This window comes from Natator depressus, chromosome 16 (assembly GCF_965152275.1).
Source record: "Natator depressus isolate rNatDep1 chromosome 16, rNatDep2.hap1, whole genome shotgun sequence".
Taxonomy (NCBI): domain Eukaryota; kingdom Metazoa; phylum Chordata; order Testudines; family Cheloniidae; genus Natator; species Natator depressus.
The window spans coordinates 26,171,709-26,189,620 of NC_134249.1; the positions used below are offsets into that span (position 1 = coordinate 26,171,709).

The window sequence follows — 17,912 nt, forward strand, 5'->3', positions numbered from 1 at the left end:
CGCGGGGACCCCCGCCCCTCCTCTCCTCTGCTCCTGCTGTGGGCACAGTAGCCGGCCGGCCTCGGCCTTCGGGAGCAGCGCGCCGGTGAGACCCGCCCGCCGGGGCAGGTGAGAGCCAGAACCGCCCCATCCCTGAGGCTTGGCCGGCCCCCCCGGGGGCCAGGGGAGGCCTTTGAGCTCCCGCTTCCCCGGGGCCCCGCGTCACCTCAGGCACCCCCTGGCGCCGCTCTCGGACGGGGGAAACCCTCCCCCACACCCAGAGATCCCGCCTGGACCCTCCTCGAGACCCCTCCCCCACACCCTCCGAGACCCTTCCGCTCCCCTCCCCCAGAACCTCCCTGCCCCACACTTGCGGAGCCCCCACACCCCATCCCTGCGACTCCTTCCTCGCCCCCCGCACTCCTGGGACTCCCTGCTCCTCATCCCTGAGACCCTTCCCCACACACCCTGGGATCCCCCCTACTGCCTCCTATCCCTGAGACCACTCTCCACCCACTCGCGGGACCCTCCCCTGCTCCACCCAGACCACCTCCTCCCCCCCGCCAAGCTTGGGATGCCCCCCACCCGCCCATCCCTGAGATCCCTCGGCACCCACTCCTGGGACTTGCCACCCACCTGCTGGAACGGCCTGCTCCCGTCCCCCTTGTCACCTACCTCGGGACCCCTTCTGCCCCCTAGGCCCCTCACCGGAAATCCCGGGATGCACCCCACCTTCTCCATTCCTGAGACCACACACCCTTGGGACACCCCCCCACATCCTATTCCTGACACCCTCCCATTCCTGTCACTTGCCCCCAGCCCTCCCAGCAGGTGAGACCCGGGGATATCTCCTCATCTATGTTGCAAACTCCCTCTCCAGGGTCTGGTGAGATCAGAACTGCCTCCCATCTCTATCACTCATTCTTCCCAGGATAGGCAAGACCCTGGAGTGCTCTCACTTGCTTATCTCTGTTACAAACACTCCCCTACCTGGGGGTATTCCTGAGGCACCTCTCCACTCCTACAGCTGCACACTCTCAGAAGGTGAGACCTTGCGACCACCCCCATCCCTATCACTTACCCCTGCTCTCTTGAAACAAGTGGCACCCAGGACTGCCCTGCTCATCCATGTTCCTGGCAGATCTTCATAGAATCATAGAATATCAGGGTTGGAAGGGACCCCAGAAGGTCATCTAGTCCAACCCCCTGCTCAAAGCAGGACCAATTCCCAGTTAAATCATCCCAGCCAGGGCTTTGTCAAGCCTGACCTTAAAAACCTCTAAGGAAGGAGATTCTACCACCTCCCTAGGTAACGCATTCCAGTGTTTCACCACCCTCTTAGTGAAAAAGTTTTTCCTAATATCCAATCTAAACCTCCCCCATTGCAACTTGAGACCATTACTCCTCGTTCTGTCATCTGCTACCATTGAGAACAGTCTAGAGCCATCCTCTTTGGAACCCCCTTTCAGGTAGTTGAAAGCAGCTATCAAATCCCCCCTCATTCTTCTCTTCTGCAGACTAAACAATCCCAGCTCCCTCAGCCTCTCCTCATAAGTCATGTGCTCTAGACCCCTAATCATTTTTGTTGCCCTTCGCTGGACTCTCTCCAATTTATCCACATCCTTCTTGTAGTGTGGGGCCCAAAACTGGACACAGTACTCCAGATGAGGCCTCACCAGTGTCGAATAGAGGGGAACGATCACATCCTTCGATCTGCTCGCTATGCCCCTACTTATACATCCCAAAATGCCATTGGCCTTCTTGGCAACAAGGGCACACTGTTGACTCATATCCAGCTTCTCGTCCACTGTCACCCCTAGGTCCTTTTCCGCAGAACTGCTGCCTAGCCATTCGGTCCCTAGTCTGTAGCGGTGCATTGGATTCTTCCATCCTAAGTGCAGGACCCTGCACTTATCCTTATTGAACCTCATCAGATTTCTTTTGGCCCAATCCTCCAATTTGTCTAGGTCCTTCTGTATCCTATCCCTCCCCTCCAGCGTATCTACCACTCCTCCCAGTTTAGTATCATCTGCAAATTTGCTGAGAGTGCAATCCACACCATCCTCCAGATCATTTATGAAGATATTGAACAAAACCGGCCCCAGGACCGACCCCTGGGGCACTCCACTTGACACCGGCTGCCAACTAGACATGGAGCCATTTATCACTACCCGTTGAGCCCGACAATCTAGCCAGCTTTCTACCCACCTTATAGTGCATTCATCTAGCCCATACTTCCTTAACTTGCTGACAAGAATACTGTGGGAGACCGTGTCAAAAGCTTTGCTAAAGTCAAGAAACAATACATCCACTGCTTTCCCTTCATCCACAGAACCAGTAATCTCATCATAAAAGGCGATTAGATTAGTCAGGCATGACCTTCCCTTGGTGAATCCATGCTGACTGTTCCTGATCACTTTCCTCTCATGTAAGTGCTTCAGGATTGATTGAGGACCTGCTCCATGATTTTTCCAGGGACTGAGGTGAGGCTGACTGGCCTGTAGTTCCCAGGATCCTCCTTCTTCCCTTTTTTAAAGATTGGCACTACATTAGCCTTTTTCCAGTCATCCGGGACTTCCCCCGTTCGCCACGAGTTTTCAAAGATAATGGCCAAGGGCTCTGCAATCACAGCCGCCAATTCCTTCAGCACTCTCGGATGTAACTCGTCACACATCTTGCCACACATCCTTGGGACAATTGAGACCCTGGGACATCTTCTCCACATAGCTGTCACAAATATGCTAGGATATCTCCGAAACACCCGCCAGGACAGGTGACACCTTGGGACACCCCTTCACTCCAGGTCAGGTGAGACCCAGAACTGCATCCACAATCTCTTTTGTGCATGTAATAGGTGAGGCCAGTCCCTAAGATACCCCATTCCTGTTACTCACCTTCCCTCATCCCAAGACCAGGTGAGATCCAGAACCTTCCCCCCCGCCCACATCCACAAGATCCTCCCTACCCTCATCCCTGTCACATCTAGCTGGGATAGCTGAGACTTTGCAGTCCTCCCACCTAGCCCATTCCTGCCTGTGTTTTTCACTCTCTTTCACACACAGTTAAGATGAGACCCCAGGAATCCTCTTCTCTGCCCTAACACTGAGATGCCCAGGGGCCCTCACCATTGCTGTCTCCTTCTTTCTCCAGGATTGGAGGGACCCAGGACACCTGCCTATTTCTGCCACTGGCACCTGGCATCCCCAGGACCTCCTAGCTCTAGGACACACACAGGGGATAGGTGAAACCACAGGCTTGCCCCTTGTAGAGACTTGAATCTCCTATCTCTGTGACACATCCCACAAAACTAGGTATGTGAGACTGGGTCCCGTTGGGGAGTGTCCTGACTCCTTTCCCAGCTTTCTGCTTTCCCATTCCCCTAGGACAAGTTAGATCTTGGAAGAAACTCAGGAGCCACATTTTGAGGATGGTGAGATGGTGTACCCCCCTGGAACTAATGGGCCTTGGGATTCTCACACACCCCCTCCCCTTGTACCTTGTCAGACCTGGGGACCCTCCCCCATCCATTCTCTCCTCTCCACTCCCATTCCATGCGATAGGTGAGTCATAATCTCCCTACCTCATGGTTTATGTGTATTTGGTTGGGACTGGGCACCTCTGAGACTGGTAAGTCCCTTTCACTGTCTGTCCTTGGACAAGTGGAAGGAGAGGGGTGGTGGCTGGGTTTCCTCATTGTCAAGTGCCTGCCCTAGAGCAGTGGTTCTCAGCCAGGGGTCCGAGGCCCCCTGGGGGGCTGTGAGCAGGGCCAGCATTAGACTAGCTGGGGCCCAGGGCAGAAAGCCGAAGCCCTGCTGCATGGGGTTGAAGCCCAGGCTGTGAGCCGCGCCACCCAGGACTGAAGCCAAAGCCTGAGCAATGTAGCTTCGTGGGGGCCCCTGTGGCATGAGGCCCCAGGCAGTTGCCCTGCTTGCTACCCCCTACTGCTGGCCCTGGCTTTTATATGCAGAAAACCAGTTATTGTAGCACAGTGGAGTTGTGGAGTTTTTATAGCATGTTGGAGGGCCTCAGAAAGAAAAAAAGTTGGGAACCCCTGCCCTAGAGCATGACTAGGGTAAATCAATTTGCTCATCATCACCGTGTATGTGTGGAGGAGGACTGTTGTTAATATTGACACTTTCCTCCTTTGCAAATACTTCAGCATTTTATGCAAAATAGAGAGATGAAAACTTGTCCAAGGTGTATATATTTCTCTTTCCATCGGGTAATTTTTTGTTCCTATCCGTTACAGTGCAAGTGTGTGGTGTTCATATTATCACAGTTTCTTTGTTTATAGGATTCATGCACCCTCCCATCATCACCTCAGACATCCTGTCAGCAGCAATAATGTGAACAATCTATAGTATTGATGTCTCCTACTCTAGATTTGGTGCCCAGTCTAAGAGACATTAACCAGCTCATTCAGTGAGAAGGCCCTTCGTAGGGTGGGGGGGGGGTCAAAAGCCTTTACAGCTGTTTGGTTTTCTATGGCTGTAATATAAATAAACTCAAAATCTTTCCATTTTTTCCTCCCCTTTAAGAAGTCTGTGAAGAGCCTTGTAGTATTTTAAGGTTTTGGCTAAATAGAAAGGAAGCCTTTGCATTTCATTGCCTCTTCTATGTGTTAGTAAGAAAGTAGATGGTGTATTAATTAAAATTTGTTTTGGACAGAGAGATTTGCAATATTGATAGTTGGCTTCTGTATAGTGCAGTGATAAATGCCTGAGAGATATGGACAATTAACTAGTACTGCTCATTCTCTGCACTGTTGTTTCAGAATATAGGGATGGAATTTCCAGCATTTTGATAATTTCATGAGGAGGGTGTGAGGAAGTCTTGGAAGTGGAGGTGCTCTTTGGGTTGTAAGATTCAAAGGATGTTGTGCTTTTTCAGGAAGACACATACAATGAGGGCTACCCTTGTAAACTGCAACCCTGCTGAGCAGGACATGGCGAGGGTAGGTGGAAGGCACAGACAGCTGTAGCAGAGGATGCTTTGTGAGATAATTTGGGAAACTAATCACATATTGTTTGGGATGACACTCTACAAATACAATTTAGAACTTTGTTTGACAGATATGTTCTGATTGCATTTTGTAAATGTGTCTTTTTTTTGCTTCAGAGAATATGGATGACTAATGTTTTGGCATATAATGAAAAGGGTTACAGTTGAATTATGTAATTGAAGAACCCAAACATGCCTTTTGCATGTAGTTGTTGTCCTAGATAGACTAATATTCTATGATTCTAACTGAAACCAATGAAATGGAACAAATGCAGACTGTTGCCTTATTAAAATTATTTTTTATTAACGCAGCTGTTTACTATAGAAAAACTTATTCTGTGTCCCAAAGAGATTACAATTGAAGATAACAATGTTTATTTGTATCTTGTCTAGCAGATGCTTAGTAATCAAAACTGGGCTTACTTTCATACTGAATATTGATTCTGGGACTGGCAGTTATTTTTGGTGTGTGGAAAAGGGATAACAAAAATAAGTGAGAGGGAATGATCTGTATAAAGTTTTTTCTTTGTTTCCAAAGTTTGTTCTTCTCGTGATGGGATCCGTTTGAAGAATAATTTAATAGGATATTGTCACCTGAATTATATTTTGTAAACAAACACATTTTATTTATCTGTGATAAATGTGTTTACTGTAGATTATGAACAGTGAAGAATTCTAAAAATCCAGTTTACTTGTCACTATTTTATGTTTTTAGCTTACTTGTATTTCCCTACCCTGAGTAATATAAATCTATTAATTTAGTTTCACTTTTGTTTATAGTCAATTTCACTTTTAAGTTCTAGTTCTTAGTGCTAAAGTGTTTGAATTCAAACTCTGTATGGGGAAATGTTGATTTGCTTAAAAACACTTATTGGATTTTTTTTTAAATGGAAACATTGTTATTGGTCTTATATTTACCAAATGTAAGTTGCTTTAAATCAAATTAATCACAGTCCAGTTCATACATATAATTCTTCAGTACTAAAAGAATTCCGCCAAATTCTTAAACCGTACCACTTGAACGTAATTCGAATTGTATTTTTCTGAGTTCTCTAACATTTTCCCAAAATAATATTAGTGTAATTGAACAGAATTAGGTGTTTTATTTTAGCCTAGCATTCTCTTTGGCCAGGTTGATCTATTTTTCAGGGAAGAGCAAGATTTTATGAGGATTTGTTCTGTAGAGGAGGCCCAACAAGGAGTAAAGTGTTAATAAAAGCCCCTGTTTTTGTGAACATTAATTAATATTAAACAATGAAATGTTGTCCAAGATTTTGTATTATCGCTAATGACTCCCACCGAAATAAACACCATAAAACAACTTCAACAACTTCCCCTTTTTCCCTTTCTCTTTAGTTGTGTAGTCTTTCATAGGGAGGAAATTCCCTGTTTGAAAGCCTTTTTTTTTTCCCCCTCAGATAGTTGTCCATTTTTGGGAAAAAGAGAGTATTTAGATAGTGGGTTTTGTTGCTACTTTTGTGATTGAGGTATGATCCTTCTTGTGTGCATTTGTCTTGTTTTGTCTTAAAGAAAAAAGTGGGAAGGGAAAAGAATAGCAAAGACAGAAAATGAGGTTTCTTTCTGTTTGTCTTTCTCAATTTCAGACTAGTTGCTGGGGAACCAGAAGGCACAGCATATGATCTTATCAGCCACACTGAGACCCTGCAAACTTTTACCAGTGCCAGGCTGTTTCAGGCATTACTGTACTTTTACCTGCCTTTCTAGTCACAGGCTCATGGCAATGTTGCAAAAAGTAGAGTTGTTTTAGCTGGCTAAGCCAGACTCTTATATGACAGAAGACAAAAAAAGGAAGATAGGAAATAGGAGAAATAAGATAGGGAATGAAAAATGACAGTAGCAAAGGGCTAGTAGTAGGAACCTCAGGTTCACATTTTAGTTGAACCTGATGGAGGTGGTAATTATAGAATCACGGCTGGAATGGCTAAAATGTAGGGCTGAAAGGGACCTTGAGGTCATCTACTCCATCCCTTCATGCTAAATCAGGATCAAGTATACCTAGACCATCCCTGACAGGTATTTGTCTAACCTGTTCTTAAAATCTTCTCCAGTGATGGGGATTCCATAACCCCCCTTGGTAACCTGTTCCAGTACTTTGCTATCCTTATAGAATCATAGCAATGTAGGACTGGAAGGGACCTTGATAGGTCATCTAGTCCAGCCCCATGGACTGAGAGGCAGGATTAAATATGATGTTAGACCATCCTTGACAGGTGTTTGTCTAATCTATTCTTAAAACCCACCAATGTCAGATATTTCATAGCCTCCCTAGGTAATTTGTTCCAGTACTTAATACCCTTACAGTTAGAAAGGTGTTCCTTATGCCTAACCTAAATCTCCTTTGCTGCAATTTAAGCCCATTACTTCCTGTCCTGTCCTCAGTGGATAAGGAGAACAATTTATCATCATTCTCTTTATAACAACCTTTTACATACTTGAAGATTGTTATAATGACCACCCTCAGTCTTCTCTTCTCCAGATTAAACAAATCCATTTTTTCCATCTTTTCTTTTAGTTCATGTTTTCTGGACCTTTACTCATTTTTGTTACTCTCTTCTGGACTTTTTCCAGTTTGTCCACATCTTTCCTGAAGTGTGATGCCCAGAACTGGACACAGTACTCTAGTTGACGCTTTATCAGTGCTGAGTAGAGTGGAAGAATTACTTCTTGTGTCTTGCTTACAACATTCCTGCTAGTACATCCCAGAATGATGTTCACTTTTTTTTTTTCCAGCAATATTACATTGTTGACTCATATTTAGTTTGTGATCTGCTATAAGCCTCAAATCCTTTTCTGCAGTGTTCCTTCTTGGCAGTCATTTCCCATTTTGCCTATTTGTGCAATTGCTTATTCCTTCCTAAGTGGAGTACTTTGCATTTGTTCTTATTGAATTTCATCCTATTTAATTTAGGCCATTTCTCCAGTTTGTCAAGATCATTTTGAATTCTAATCCTGTAGTCAAAAGCGCTTACAACCTGACCAGCTTGGCATCATCCTTAAACTTTATATTTGTACTCTCTATGCCATTATCCAAATCATTTATGAAGCTATTGAATAAAATTGGACCAAGGACAGATCCCTGCCAGACCCCACTAGACATGCCCTTTCAGCTTGCCTGTGAACCAGTAATTACTATTCTCTGAATATGGTTTCCCGACTGATTGTTCACCCACCGTATAATAGGTTCACCTAGGCTATATTTTCCTAGTTTGCTTATGAGGTCATGTGAGACAGTATCAAAACCCTTACTAAGGTCAAGATATATCACATCTACTGCTTTTCCCCATCTACAAGACTCATTACCCTGTCAAAGAAGGATATTGGGTTAGTTTGACATGATTTGTTCTTGACTAATTCATGTTGAATGCTACTTATCACCTTAGTATTTTCTAGGTACTTACTAATTGATTGAATTATCTTTCTTGGTACTGAAGTTAAGATGACTGGTCTATAATTTCCTGGGTTGCCCTTAATACTCCTTTTTATAAATAGGTACTGTATTTGCTGTTTTCCAGACCTCTGGGATCTCTCCCATCCTCCATGAGTTTTCAAAGATAATCGCTAATAGCTCAGAGATCTCTTCAGAATATCCTTAGATATTCTAGGATGTATTACTCAGGCCCTGCTGACTTGAAGATACCCTTAGACAAGTTAGATATGTCTACACTGCAATTAGGCACCCGCAGCTGGCCCGCCCCAGCTGACTCATACTGAGGCTGCGGAGCCGTTTAATTGCTGTGTAGGCATTTGGGCTTGGGCTGTAGCCCGAGCTCTGTGACCCTGCCACCTCACAGGGTCATAAAGCCTGGCTCCAGCCTGAGCCCAAATGTCTGTACCACAGTTAAAGTGCCCCTAAGCTCAAGTCCCCTGAACCCGAGTCAGCTGTCACCAGCCAGCCACAGGTTTCTAATTGCAGTAGAGACCAACCCAAAGTAATTCTTTATTTGTTCTTTCCTTAATTCAGCCTCAGATCCTACCCCATATTACAAGGATGTTCAGTATGTTAGTCATCCAATTACTGCTAATCTTTTCGGTGAAAATTGAAACAAAAATGGCATTTAATACTTTGGCCAATGCTGCATTTTTTGTTGTCTTTCCCTCCTCATTGTGTGATGGCCTACACTATCCTTGGTCTTCCTCTGGCTTCTAATGTACCTGTAAAATGCACCCCAACCCTCTGCCCCAGCCCTGAGCCCCCTCTCACACCCCGAACCTCTCAGCCCCACCCCCACCACATTAATTTTGTTATGTGCACCAATATGAAGGTCATGTGTCACACAACACCTCCGTATTGGTGCACATAACAAAATTCATAACATGGATGGGAAAAATTAGAGGGAACACTGACCACCACCATTCCAGAACTTGGGGACAGTTATCCTTTTCTTCCAGGAGGAGTGCACACCGACATTGTGATTCTTCAGATAAGTGAGAAGAACTGCTCTTCAGTACTGAGGGAGCATCAGTTCGTCACTGTACAGTAGACTGGGGTACCATCCATGGGATACCCGTTGAGTCCAGTATTGATGACACAGAGATGTTGGACATTTTCAGGGCTGCTACTTGTTCTTCCATACATGTTTGTACCAAATATGCTGTTACAGTGGCATCTCAGTCAGATCCAAACTTTGTGAAGGCAGTCCTGCAGTCATTATTTAAATAGACTCCAAGACCCACCTTCTACGAGTATTGCATGTGTTATATTAGTGGAATATATATCTGCAACCACTCAAAGAAGAAAACATTGTTACTTACTTGTTCTGTGACAGTTGTTCTTCAAGATAAAGGTGCAGATGCGTATTCCACAATCCACTCTCCATCCCTTCTGCATTAGAGTCTCTGCTTTTGACATTCGGTACAAAGGAATTGAGTGGAGTTGGGGTGGTGCTGCTTCTTAAATAGTTAGGTGAAGGGCTAATGGGCACAGCGTGTGAGCACTGCCCCATGGGTACTGCTAGGCAAAGTACTGTGGCTTTGGCGCCCTGGGTGTGAACTTGGAGGGTTGTTGGTATGGGTGGGAAAAGTATGGAACAGGTTTTTTTGGTGGGAGGGGAGGAATTGTTAGGGAGCTTCCCCCATGCAGACCCTGGCTGACCCCTAGCCTCTCCCATTCAGTCAGGCACAACTGCCATGTCCTCATGTGTCCCTGTACCCCCATGTGTCCTTGCACCCTCTGCCCACACTCAGACACTCACCCCATCCCCATGTGGCCCTGCATCTCCTCCCCGTCGCTATATGGTGCTGTACCCCGTTCCCATGTGTGTCTGTGCCCCCACTCAGCCACCCTCTATCCCTATGTAGCTCTGCAGTCCCTCCCCCATCACCATGTGGCCCTGCACCTCCCTTCCCCCTGCGGTCCCATTCAGCCCCTGCCCCAGTCTATACTCCCCCACTAGCCTGTAGGAGCCCCTGTCTGACCCTCAGCACCCTATGCTGTCTGTCTCCCCACAGCCCCTATCTCCTGATCTGGCCTGATAGGTCCTGCGAGCAAGGTAGTCTCTTTCTCTTCCCTAGCTGGCTGGGAGCTGCTGCTTTGTTCTATCGCCACAGCACTCTCTGATGGGAAAAAGGTGGAACTGAAGCAACATTTCGGCAGAAGGTTTTTTCTGCGCAAAATTTTTAAAATATGCATGGCTCATTAATTATGTGCTTGCACAGTAGCACAGAATTCCCCCAGGAGTAATACAAATTTATTTTTTGTGCTGTTTATTTTTTGTATTTCATTTCAGTTTGCCCACTAACTAAAGATGAAAGTTGGTTTTTCATTTACTGGTTCTCTTCCACTAGCACAATATTACAATATTTGTTTTGCAAACAGTGCAGAAAATGTTTAAATCTAATTTTTTTTTTCAAATGAAAATAGGAAAAAATATGAAAACATTAATTTGAATGTTGGGTTTAATAAAACTTTTTAAAACAAGCATATTTTGAACCTCAAATGTGTGATATATTGAAAAATTATTAAAATATATAAAAAAGCATGCAATCATGAGAACAAAACTTGGACACTAAAATCTTTTACTAATGGTGGTGGTGGAGGAGTAGTCAGTAATCACAGTTTGACTTTAAAGCTTTTTCAAGATGCTTTTCAGCATTCTAGCATGTGGGCCTTGATCTTGCAAACACTTATGCACATGCACAACTCTACTACTGTGAGAAGTCCCCCATTTCAGTGGGGTTAGTCATAGTAGCAAAGTAAATCGTGTGTCAAAGTTTGCAGGATCAGGGCTTAAGGCAGTGACTGTTATAGTTTCCATTAAAAAAACCTGTATTAACATACTCTAAAACTTGTGAAATTTCATTAACATCGAATGTTGCATTGAATATTTTATTTTGTGTTATTTTATCGTTGTGGACTTTCACACTTGTATTAACGTTCTTGCTAATCTTATACTCATGTCTTGAAAAACCTGCCCGGCATCTAGTAGCGAAAAATTAAGCCTATTAGCCAGGGTCCAAATTATTGCCATTTTGTAACTTAAAGGCTCAGTCAGTTGTTCACTCTAATCAGTTGTGGCAATTTTCAGTGACCTTTTTATTTAATAAATTATTTTGCATTGGCCTTTGGCTAGTAGTTTTAGTTCTCTGGCTATTGTCTGGCAAAATTTCTAGAGTGTATGTATGAGAGGGTGGTTGAGTGAATGTGCAGGAGAAATTGATAGGATAAATTAGTAAAAAGAATGATACTGCGAGATTTTGGAAGGTAAATGTGAGAAGGAAAGAGAAAATACAGGCGAGAAGGTAGAGAACTCAATGTAGACAAAGATATAAAGGTGCAAAGGTATGACGGATCTGGGGGTCATAGTGGATCATAAACTAAATATGAGTGAACAGTGTAACACTATTGCAAAAAAAAGCAAATATCGTTTTGGGATGTATTAGCAGGAGTGTTGTAAGCAAGACGTGAGAAGTTATTCTTTCTTTCTACTCCACACTGATTAGGTCTTAACGGGAGTATTGTGTCCAGTTCTGAGCACCACATTTCAGGAAAGACGTGGATAAACTGGAGAAAGTCCAGAGAAGAGCAACAAAAATGATAAAAGGTCTAGAAAATATGACCTATGAGGGAAGATTGAAAAAATTGGGTTTGTTTAGTCTGGAGAAGAGAAGACTGAGAGGGGACATAACAGTTTTCAAATATGTAAAAGGTTATTACAAGTAGGAGGAAGAAAAATTGTTCTCCTTAAACTCTGAGGTTATGATAAGAAGAGTGGGCTTAAATTTTAGCAAGGGTGGTTTAGTTGGGATATTAGGAAAAACTTCCTAACTGTCAGGATAGTTAAGCACTGGAATAAATTGCCTAGGGAGGTTATGGAATTTCCATCACTGAAGATTTTTAAGAGCAGATTAGACAAATACCTGACAAAGATAGTCTAGATAATACTTAGTCCTGCCATGAGTGCAGGGGACTGGACTAGATGACTTCTCGAGATCCCTTTCAGTCCTATGAGTCTATGATTCTATAAGGAGGAAAAGAGGAAAATGTCCTGGAAAAAAATTTAGGAAGAGATCCACCACAAGCTATTATAGCAAAGAAGGAACAAGTGGAATGAAGCCAGGAAAAGAAAGGAAGTAAAATAAAAGCAAGAAGATGTAGAAAGCTACACTTTTTAAAAAGTCTGACTAAATAAAATGTGTCACAAATGAACTATGAGAATGTCTTGTCTAGGCTGTCAGCTGTACTGTAGTGCTTATATAGTGAGAGAGAAGAGAAAAAGTAGCTGGCACCACCATCTTTTAGAACTGAGTAAAACTTTGAATTTCCATTCTGTGGGAAATTCCAACACTTTAATGTTTGTTTTTGTCCCAAAATGGGTCAAAAGGTGAAATTTTTCACAAAATGGGAATTCAAAAAAATTTCAATTCAGAAATGTTGAAAATTTTTTTTTGACATTTTTGATAGAAATGAAATATTTCTGCATTCCTGAAATCTAAATTGTTTTGTTGACCTGAAACTCTTCCTTTAGAGACAGATGATCATTAAACTGCATTCCTCTTGCCTTATGGGAGTTGTAGTTTGGGACCCCATTGTCTCCTATGCACTGGGCTCCCTGGAGGACTACATCTCCCACAATGCAATGCAGTCCCAACTGACTTAGTTGTTTCGTTCCTCAGTGGAGTCAAGTGACTCTGGATGCATCCAGGGAGATGTAGTCCAGCCAAGGAACCTGAAGGGCCTTTAATTTCCTCTACAGACGAGGCTTCCTGGCAGGAATACATTTTCCATGATACATCTTAAGGGCCAGATTCATCGGTATACTTCAGCTGCTTTTTGTTGCTCTGTGATGCTGTAAACTGAGTTTAATTGTCCAGTGTGCTCTGGCTCCTTTGTGCTCCTCTAGTGTACTGGTAAAATTGCCCTTAAAAGATGAATTTTTTAAAAAAGGATTTAAGGTTGATACTGCATATTATCAGTTCTTGAGAAATATTGCATAGTAGCTTTCTCTGTGGGTTTCTGGTTTAGTGTTCATGTATACAGCTTTTAATAATTGTGTTTAAAAAAAAAAAAGGAAATTTCCAGACCAAAATCTATGCTAACATAAGGGTAAGTTTTAGAATACTTATTAGCAACAATAAGGTAAAAACATAACAGGGATATTTTAATTATTACAGAACTGAACATTTGAAATCAAGGAAATTCAGATATGTTAAGGTAAGAAATGCACAATTAAAGCACCCAAAGAACCTTTACTTGGCCAGGCCCCACGGGGCTGGGGAAGAAGCGCCAACCTGTCCCTCCCCACCCCTAGCTCTGGTCCCTTCCCACCCCCAGCCATGTCCTTGGCTCCCAGCCTTGCATCTGTCCCCAGCTTCAGCGTGGCTCTGCACCAGCCCCCAGCCTTGGCTGCTAGCTGTGGCTCCATTCTTGGCCCAGGGCCGAGGCTGGAGGCAAGGCTGGGAGTAGAACTGCACCTGGCCACGGGCCGGCTGCTGGTCCCCACTGCAGCCTGGCTGTGGCTCCACTCCCATCCCAACTACAGCCCCGCTCCTGGACCCAGACCCACCCCCAGCTGTGGCCCCAGCACTCCTGTCCGCATCCCCCTTTTCCCCCCAGAGCTGCGGCCCTGCTTCTAGCCCCGGCTCGGAGGGGTGTGGGGGTGTGGACAGGAGTAAGGGGCAGTGTGACCCTTCAAAGTTTGGGGACCACTGGGTTAGAGGAGAGCCAGGGTGGATAAAAATCAATGATTTTAAAACAAATAAATAAAAAAAATCAGATTTTTTAAATTTCAATTGATTTTTTTGATTAAAATGCTTTTTGAGGAAAAAACCTATCTAAAGATCGTTTTAATTAAGATACATTATAGCTCAAAGATATCTCATTAGGGATTATAAATTCGAATTGTATAGTATGAGACAATATATTCATATAATGTTTAAGAAAAGCTTTGTAAATGAGTTCCAATAGTTCATGGATTAGGGACCCAATCTTATGGGGTTCCAGAGGCTTCTGTATAGATTATTTAGGTTAATCTTTCTATCTACCCAATGGGACTCAGTGCTCAGTCTAGAAGATACCATCAGAGATGCTTAGTTTTGCAGTTCTCAAACTGTGGATTTATGTCTCCAGAGGTAACATGCTTGTTAACAGGAAAAATGTTTTAAAATAAATAAATAATATATAGAGGTGAGAAATAACAGACCCCAACCCTGTTGTCCCTCTGCAAATTTGTGTTCACAGAGTCAATACCTTACCTCTCTCTAAAAGTTCAAAGTTTCAAAAAGTTCAACAAATAGAAGATAGTTGCGGGTGGAATAGATCTGGACAAGGAGAAGAAGTCTGGAGATAAATGTGAGAAGTGAGGAACATATGCTTGTTTTGTTAAAATATTATATGTTTGCTGTTGAAGAAAAAATCCAGAATACTTAACGTTGTTGTTTTAGTTAAAACAATTTAAATATCTGTCTGGTGATGTACTCATCCTAATACAGCATGGCAAGAAAATCCTGCAAATATTAATGATTAACCTGTTGAACTGGAGATAGTTCACCTCCCAATGACTTCATAAATATCTGCTTCAATTACCTTTGGTAAATGAAATAACCAAACAATCATTCATTTTCTGATATAGCTGTAAAACTAATCTGAAAAGTTTTCAAAATAAATCACTGTTTAAAAATGTATAGTGTGTACGTTCTAAAAATGAAACCTACATCTATTTCTGAGTTGTGAAGAATATGTATTACAGTTATAACAACCAACAAGAATGCACTTTATGTAGAAAACCATGATTAAATCGAGTTTTCCTGACTAGTGATTTAAATGAATTTGATTTAAATCAAATCCATGCTGAGGAGAGCAGACATGAAACTTCTGTCTGAGAAGGGAAAGGAGAGTTGTGGGAAGCAAAGAGGGAAGGCAAGGCATGCTGAGGGGAGGAGGAAGGTCATGTGTTTTGTCAATATGTTCTTTGAAGAAATCAGCAAGGTCCTCTGTGTGGAGGGTTTAAGGAATAGTCAAAGGTGGTGAAAAAGGCAGCTGGGATTGAGGACGTGAGATTCAATTAAGTTGTTTCTTTACTACTTTTACTTATTTTAAGTTATCAGTGCTGAATGGCTCTTCCCCCCCCCCCCCCCCCCATATGCCCCATATATCTCTTTTAGGTTTGCTGTGGTGTTAACTTTCCTTAACACACACCTCTGTAGTGTAAATAAGGCTATCACATGACATTGTTCAAATTTAGAGACCTCTTTAATTACATTGTGTGTACTTGGAAAATACTTATATTATGTGTATTACTCTGAAGTTGCTTCCTTGGTAGTGTTGAATGATGCTCTGGATAGTGGAATTCTCTCTCCTGGACTGGTGTAGATGGTCACTATACTCCATAGTGCTTTTCTCTTCTTTATTTCCAGTTTATTTGTTTTACGGTGTTGGTTTTCCTATGTCTGCAAGACTTGTCTTCTTGTGGGAACCCATGGTCGTTTCCCACCACAAGTCCATGCAGAAGGGCCTCTGTGGTGCTAAAAGGAGAAGCAGAGGAATATGGTATGAAGATAAGAGTGGGAAGCAAACTGGTTGATGCCTGTGGCACTGTCCCCTGCTCAGCTTGATGCATGGAAATACAGGTACATTAATGCATCCTGCATCCCGTCTGTGACTGCTTAGTAGTAGCTCATCCTGGAACTATACTGCCATGGTATGTGAGGATGAACAACTCCTGCCTGTCTGTTTGGGGTCCCATTCCCTTCAGTGATCCACAGGGTTGTGCAGCTTTGTTCCTACAAGATCTGTAGCATCCCAAACTCCTATCACTTGAGAAAGTGTTCAGAAGGAAACTCTGAGGGGAACCTTACAGAGCTTTTCTTGCCTGTGGATTTCTTTGACACCTTCCCACAACCTGCCCCTACGTGAGACGAATCCTCTGTTTAGAGTTCCCCCTCTCTCCACCTTGGAGTCTGTTACATTAAGCTGGCTGAGCTAGGTCAACCAAAGGAAGAGGCAGAAACATTTTCCCAGCCCTCAAACCAATCTGAGGCAGAGTTCTTGTTCTGTTAATCTCTTACCTTTGTTCCCTACTCTCCCTCTTACTGAATTCCACATTTTAATGTATTGATCAAAAGGCCATGGGCTTTAATACTTGTTTCAATGTAGATATTGTGAAAATAAAATTTTGTTGTGGCTGGAAATAATATATTTCCTTCCTTACAGCTTAGCCTGGCTGTTGAATAGTGTAGTCTTCAATATGATATAAAATAATGCTCGAGTCTTATGTTGCACAGAGTGAAAAAGATAGTAACCATAGCAATAAACCAGCAAAGTGAAACAACACAGTTAGGATTTCCAACTTTAGCCTTCATCTTTAAATCAGGTTTCAAAAGAAGTGATGTGCCTCAGTCAGAAGTTCAGGCTTCTAGGTTTCAGTACACCAGTCATTGCAGAAAGAGCACTTTAGTTCTAATTCCCTTTTTTCAGTAACTTCTCATTTACCCAAAATTCAGCTAGTTAGCTTCATATGTCTAAGCATTCTAGTTATAGAATAGAGCAGAGGACCAAGAAGAGATTCTGGGTTCAAGTCCTCACTTGAAATAAGTATATTCATGCTGAATCTCAGGCAAAACAAACTAGACCTCCTCCTGACTCATTCAAACATGAGTTCATATTAAACCTCATTCTATTAAATAACTTTTTAAAAATGTAAATTTTTACATCTCTCCTGGCTTTGTTTCATCTTCCTGGCCTTGCTTCATTTCTTTCTTTTCTTATACTAAATCTCTTTCTTTCTTTCTTTCTCTCCTTATCACTCTCTGTTTTCCCCTACATTGTGATATTTGCCTCCTCCCCCATATTTTCTCTCCTCTTTCTTCTCTTCCACACTTCACCTCATTTCAATAAAATTCTTCTTTTTCTAATTCATCCCACCCATCCACCCACCCAAACATATCACGAAACATAGGGCTTGGACATTTTACCAGACATCTAATAGAATTGAACCTACTAGCCAAAGACCAAAACAAAATGGGGATGGAGGAGGACTCATCTGGCAATACCTTAAACCTTTAACTTCTGTAAGGGGAAAGGTTCATGGTGTTTTTAATGAAGTGCTCTCCCTGTAGCAACTTTGGTGGCCTCATCTTTTCTATCGTCCTCTGCATAAAAGGAGTCTGATAAATTTGAAGCATCCTTCATCTTTAGCAGCTGGAAGGAAGGAGTTTTCTGTTTCTCCCATGTCTCCTCCCAGAGCCTCCTGGATGTGGCAGTGTTAGCGATGGGTATCTTCCACTTTATATTCTCAATCCCAGCATCCTGGCTGCTGTGAGAGATGTGTCTCTGTTACTGTATTCCCCCTTCCCTCCCGCCCCCCGCCTTTATTGAGTCCTCTGCATCAGTGCCTGACACTGTAGATGCTCTTAGCCTTTCCAGCTAGCAGGAATAGAGCAAAATTGACCTGGTTCTTGTCAGTTTAACTTCTGGA

General features: G+C 43.2%; 1 protein-coding gene across 2 annotated transcripts in view; it reads left to right on the plus strand.

The window, feature by feature from the left end:
• The window catches only part of RALGPS1 (Ral GEF with PH domain and SH3 binding motif 1), a 394,814-nt gene continuing 376,902 nt past the window's right edge, over positions 1–17,912 (plus strand). The window contains exons 1-2 of one of the 2 annotated variants that reach the window (XM_074973514.1): positions 41–108; positions 3,130–3,290. The gene's annotated coding sequence lies outside the window, so the exon portion shown is untranslated. Of the gene's footprint in view, positions 109–3,129; positions 3,291–17,912 lie in introns of both variants that reach the window. The other variant, XM_074973513.1, reaches the window with a different exon arrangement.